Source organism: Meriones unguiculatus, chromosome 17 (genome assembly GCF_030254825.1).
Source record: "Meriones unguiculatus strain TT.TT164.6M chromosome 17, Bangor_MerUng_6.1, whole genome shotgun sequence".
In the NCBI taxonomy this organism is placed as follows: Eukaryota; Metazoa; Chordata; class Mammalia; order Rodentia; family Muridae; genus Meriones; species Meriones unguiculatus.
The window spans coordinates 27,196,870-27,203,168 of NC_083364.1; positions in this window are offsets into that span (position 1 = coordinate 27,196,870).

Consider the following 6,299-nt stretch of genomic DNA (forward strand, 5'->3'; position numbering starts at 1 on the left):
TTAGGTTTTCTGTCCCCTCTGTCCCCAGAAAAGTGGCCGTGCTTCCTGGGCTGAGTGTGGCATGCATTAAATAGTCATTCACTGCTTGGCTCACTGAAAAGCTGCCTCTGGAAGCAGGGCTTCAGACCCAAGCATGTTTGTCTGAAAGTGTTCTCCAATATCCCTTATCTGGGAGTAGGCCGATCCCTGTAATCCCTTTAACAGAGAGAAAAGTACAGCAAAACAGCCGTGCCCTGGAGAACTACTCCCAGCAGAGGTTTCTGTTGTTTATCCCGTGACTTGAAAGCACCTGCAGCAGGAAGACATTGAAAGCTTAGCCACAGCCAGCTCAGCCGCAGGAAGCTTGTCTGTGCCCACTAGATGCCGCTTCTCTGGCCACTTACACCTGTTGCCCACAATCTTGGACCTTGTCCTGCCGATTTCCTTGGGTAGGAAACCAACTGTTTTCTTATAACGCTGGCTGCCTTCCTTCTTCTGGTTCCTTCCTTTGCCAAACGTTACGAACACAAGGGCTTTCTGGGACAGCATATTGATACAAAGGTAAAACACATATGTGGTGCGTATCACTTTCACCTGGCATATCCCTCCTGTGTGACTGGTATAGCATCTATGTTTAGATGGTGCTTGCCAGGAACGTTAAGAGTGCTGCTTATTCGTACTGGAAACCATCTTTGAAAGGATTCACTGCTATAATTGCTCTTCTTACAGATGAGTAAAATGAGACTCTGAGAGTTTGAGCAACCTGCCCAAGGGAATAAAACCCAAAGATCCTTTACCCTTAGCCATTAGGCAATACTGTTTCTGACATGGGCTGTATGAAGGCAAAGACCACCTCTTTAGCACTCTCCGCACTACCTCTGTGTACTCTCCATACTGGAATATTAGGACTGTTAAGAACTACTATTTCTTGGTAGCCAACCCCATGCCAGGCTTCACAGTTAGCACTCTGCCAATCTTATCTCAGGAACTCCTTGGGGTATCTTTACTAGCCATCAAATGGCTGCAATTCTGGTTATAAATCTCAGCACACAAAGAAGGCTACCAGAGCCCCGTAATCTGCAACTTCAACACAAATTGTCTCTCTAGTGTCCTGTTGCCGTTCAACGTTTGATAAGAACACACGCCACAAAAGATGGGTCCCCTTTCCAAGTGTAGTCAAGAGATCAGACAGCAAGGGGGAAATGCTACCAGCCTAGAGCCTTGCCACATTTAGAACCAATGCCAACTCACAAGCCTTTCACTGAAGTCTGTATATTCCCCGTACATGTTCAAGACACCTGATCTAGGCAATCCACAGAGAGGAATGTCTGTGTTTTGGCTTCATTGCTAACCCTTTTGAGAGTCCAGATAAATCCCTGGGAAGCAGGAGAACCCCTTCTGTAACAGCCAGCTTCCATCAGTTCATTAGTGAACTATACAGAACTTCTACAGACACAAGCCATGTCCACCCAACTGTGTAACTAAATGATTCATGTCTACAGGGTGACTTGTCTCACTGCTTAGCCATTGGAGTCAGTCTCGCCAGTTCAATCAGATGACGAGATCTTCCCAACACGGCTTTAGCTGAGCAGTGACTGGAAGAAGAGAGATAACAGAGGCTAGAAACAGGAGCAGGTACAACATGATGTTCTGGAGCCCGAGGGCTTTTAGTCTGTGTAACCGCTGAGGGGAAAAAATCAAAAAACAAAACAAAACAAAACAAACAAACAAAACAAACAAACAACAAAAAAAACCTGGTACTCCTGGTGAGGTTTGAAATCAGGCTGGTGTAAAAGGGAAGAGCTCCTTCACAGCTACAGTGAGAGAACAACAGAAAGGATTGCCAGAGCGGAAGAGATGTCCCTGTATCTGAACGTTCTCAAGCGGGTTTCAGGCACTAGAGAAAATTCCTGTGTGGGCGGCTGTTCTGCAGCCCCTCTGTGGGCCTCACTCTATCTGTGCAGGGTAGGAGGCAGGTTCTGTGGTCAAAAGGTTGACTATGAGGGAGAACTCTTCCCACACCAGGGCTGTGTTCTTCTGGGTCCCGGGCGGAAACCTCTCTGTGTTCAGGCAGCAGGGAGCCATGCCGTCGCGCACAGCATGGAGCAACTGGAAGAAACACTCTCCAGCTGTGTTTCCTTAGCACGCAGCACGTCATACAAGTGCAAGAAAATAGACATTTCTGGAGTGAATTGTTGTGTGTCCAGAGATGTCTCTGCACATCAGTACAAAAATTCGCAGACTCTTAACTCACTCGTGAACAGACCCACTGCAACCTCAGCTAGCAACAGAGGGGATTATTGAGTGTCCAACTTAACAACGTGCCAGGAGTTACTTGGGGTCGGTGGCCCCAGATAACTTTCAAGGGTGAGGCCACGGCTCTTCTGAAAGTCTTGCTGTGCAAATCCCAGCAAGCACACGACGTGGATCGTTCTCGCCTCTCTTCTCTTGAAGAGTGACGCTCACCTTGAAGTTGGCAAAGGGTGATGAAGAAGGCTGCAGGGGAGGGGGGCGGGTTGCTTCTTCACTGGCTAGAATTTCCCTGAAAACCATGCAACTGGAAATAGTGTAATCATTTACCTTTTGTTTACCTTCCAAACCTGCGGCTGAGATAAATGTCAATACCACCCAAGTCATCACTGAAGTTTAGAGAGTTTCTTTTTCCCCCAGGCAGAAAAAAATGATTTTAAAGTATTTGTCACTGACTGAAATTATGTGGGCAAACCCATTGTTAATCTTTCTTCTCCCTACTGTTAACCAAACTCATTCCAGTGTCATATTCCTTTAGCCTTTTCCCCCTCAAAAAGTCATGGTTTTTGTTGTTTTGTTTGTTTGTTTGTTTGTTTGTTTTTTACTGCTAAGAAGTTCTAGCTGATCAGTAGTGGCCAGAAACCAAATCCCCAGCTTTCTTTGGGCTCTATATTATTCTGGTTTGGGATTGATAGAGGAGCATCCTGATTGGGCCAAATTCAGGCTCTGATTTCTTGATGTGTCGCCACGGTCAGGTTCTAATTGGAGCCTCTGCTTCCTCTGAGGTAAAAATAAGAAAGGGTGGGCTGGGCGGTGTTGCTGCTTGCCTTTGATCCCAGCCTGTAGGAGGCAGAGGCAGGTGGATTTCTGTGAGTTCAAGGCCAGCCTGGTCTACAGACCAAGTCCAGGACAGCCAGGGCTAGCTAAACACAGGGCAAGCCTGTCTCGAAAACACCAAACCAAAGCAAAAAGGAAAAAAATGGAGCGGGGACGGGGATAGTGTAGCTTCTGCTTTTCTCCTCTCCAAGATGGAGACGATCCTGGCTGCCTGTGGGGTGAGATTCCAGCCTCAGCAGCCACACGCCTCATTTCTTTGACACTAAACTGGTTTTCTCTTTCGTGAGGTGGAGCATGTGACAGGCATCAAGGCCACACTGATAGCATTGAGTGGAAACCTTCTTTCAAACAAAAGAGAATGGAGGATTCCCATCATTCCTTCTGTGGGTCAAGTAAAACCAGCCACATGAATCACGGTGGTTTCCCCAGGGTGCATCTCACCAGAGCAAAGGATAAAAGCAGTGGCAGCGATGACAAGGTCCCTTGAAAGAGAGGGAAGAGGAGAGAAAAAGAAGAAAGATCTGTTGAGATCTTGAGGGCTTTCCTTGCCATTCTGTATGGACACCCTGCCTCTTCCGTAAAGCTGGACCAGAAGGAAGACCCTAGTGCTCAGAATGGAAGGGCAGGGCGAGCAACCCCTGGGGGTTTTGGGGGGAGGGCTTCTCCAAAAACCTGGAGCCTTCATCTCTTCCTTGCCGCACTTCTGTCTGTCCCTGCTCTCCCCCTTCACAGACTCCCTCGTTCGCAGCCTTCTTTTGGATTTTGATCCGCAGAGCCAGGCTTGTGACCATGAGGACCAAGATACTATTTTTCATCTTTTTGCCTCTGTGGTCAGGCTCGGTTATCCAACAGTAGTGTGCTGGCACTGGCTGTGTGGATGGTTCCTCCAGTGTCTTCTGGGACAACCGCTGCTGGGTTACCTTCCCAAGACACCTGGTGGATCCTGGGGCAAGGCTAACTGGCATTTTGTTGGCTGGCATGCACATGTTGCGATAATTCATACACTAGCAGTGAGACAGCTTTGTATAACGGCCCATGGTTCCTAGCAGATCAGATGTTGCTGACCCCAGTGTGATGAGAGAGAGCTTCAGGATAGGTGGTGTCTTCTCCTCCTTCTGTGTCCAGGCACCTGACTTCAAAGATAGCAGATGCCCCAAAAGCCTTTTTCTCTGAACATAGCTGTGAAGAAACAGTGTGTCTATCAGAAGGCCCAATGTCTACCTTTGCAGGACTTTGGTCCTTCAGGAACCATAAAGGGCAGAGTCAGGTAACTGGCCTGTGATTAACCCACCACTGAGGCTTTCCCCACACCCTCCCACCCCAGCAGCCAAGGCAACCAGTCAGCCTGCTGGCTTTTGCTGGCATGCACACATTCATGTTCCGGTTTGTCAGAAGCTATGTTCCTAACTATCACCCCTCCTGCTGCCTCTCTTAGTATTTCACCTACTTCTAGCACTATCCTTCCCTACTGAGATCCCTCCTCCATGGTAGGAACACAGAGGGAACCCACCTCGGAGAGCTCTGGCCCTGAATTTTAATCTTTATTTTCCTGGGTCACATTCACAGCTGTAAATATTGAATTCTCATCCGTCCCCCACCTCTCTCTCTCTCTCTCTCTCTCTCTCTCTCTCTCTCTCTCTCTCTCCTCCTTTCCCACTTCCTCTCCCTCTCCTCCTGTCTCATCTCCCTTCTATCAGCTGGGGGTTGAACCCAGGAAATTGGGGATTGAACTAAGCAAATACTCTCTCACTGAACTATATGCCCAGCCTCCGTCTTTTTTTATTCCCCCTTTGAGAATCACATTAAGCTGACCAGGCTGGCATTTAACTTGCTCTGCAGCCCAGGCTGACCTTAAATTTGTGATCCTCCTGCCTCAGCCTTCCTAGTAGCTAGGATTAAGAATAACGGGTTTGTGTTACCAGGGCCTGGTTTAAATATTAAACTCTTGTGTCAGAATGATTCAAACCTATCACCTAGTTTAATGACGCATGGAGAGAGGCCCTGATGCCATTCCTAACTTCTGTTCTGAGGTTTGTGCCACCATTAGCTCTGCCTAGTTACCTTGATGCCATCTTACGAATAGCTGCTCTTCTTGTGCTCCTGAGCCTGGGACCTGTTCCCCTCAGCAAGCTTTACCTTGCTGCTTCATATTTAGTGTGAGCACAGAGCACAGTTGCCCCATAGTGACATGTGTGCTCGGGTGGGGGGAGGGGGGAATTACACAGAAGCCATTAAAATAACACAGGTGCACGACAGAATCGCACGCAGTCATTACGAACATGTTTTTAAGTGTTTTGAGTAATGTGGAGCAATAGTCACATGGTAATGCTAGACGGAAAAAAATAAACAGCTCTACGTTCCATATGCTATGGAAGAGTGGGGCATGTGGTTAAGAGTGATTGCTAGCCTTCTCACCATGCCACCGGGTGACAGGAAGTCAGCATTGCCACCTTGTATTTTTTTTTTTTCATTCAAAATCTAATTTTAATAGAGTTTAGATCACTTCCGGGGCAGACAGGTGCGGCACTAGGAGATGCCCCTGAGTGGCCGGCTGGCACCAGAGCAGCGAGTTACTTCTGTTCCCGCACGGGGGCGTGAAGACTGCTCTTTAAAGCTCCCCATTTGTCATTTGGACAAAGCATCTCCATTTCCCCAGGATTGAAGGAGGAGTCCCAAGAAGGCTTGAAAGGCTGGGTTTGGGAGCGCTTGCGACCTGGAGCTGACTGACGGGAGAGCTGTCTCGCTATGGCTATCGCAGAGACAAGGATCATGCTGCTCACAGGTAGAGCTGCCTGGCTGGTGATGGATGATACGGGCTGCCTGACAGAGGAGCCCAGAACAGGCCCTTACGGAACAAGCAGACGTCTGCACACCTCTCCACCTCTGACTAATGAAGCGCTTCCGTAAAGTATCCCTTTTTCATTTGGGGATTATCCTAACCCCAGTGGGGGACAAGCAGCACCACAGGGGACAGGTTTCAATCCACGTGTCTGAGAACTGGGTGATGTGAAAGAGAGTAGGTGAGGTTTTCACAAAAGAAGTTTCAAAGTCGACGTTTCAATCAAGCCGTGGAGAGCGGTGGCTTAATCGCCCGAGCTTACAACTTTGAAAGCGCTGCCCGTCCTCTCCAAATATTCAGTAATGTCCAGATTTAGCGTTTCTCAAAGAAAAGCTTAGCCCTCCCCGAGGGCTCCTATGTCATGCCCTTAAATAAAACTGGCACACAGCTAACG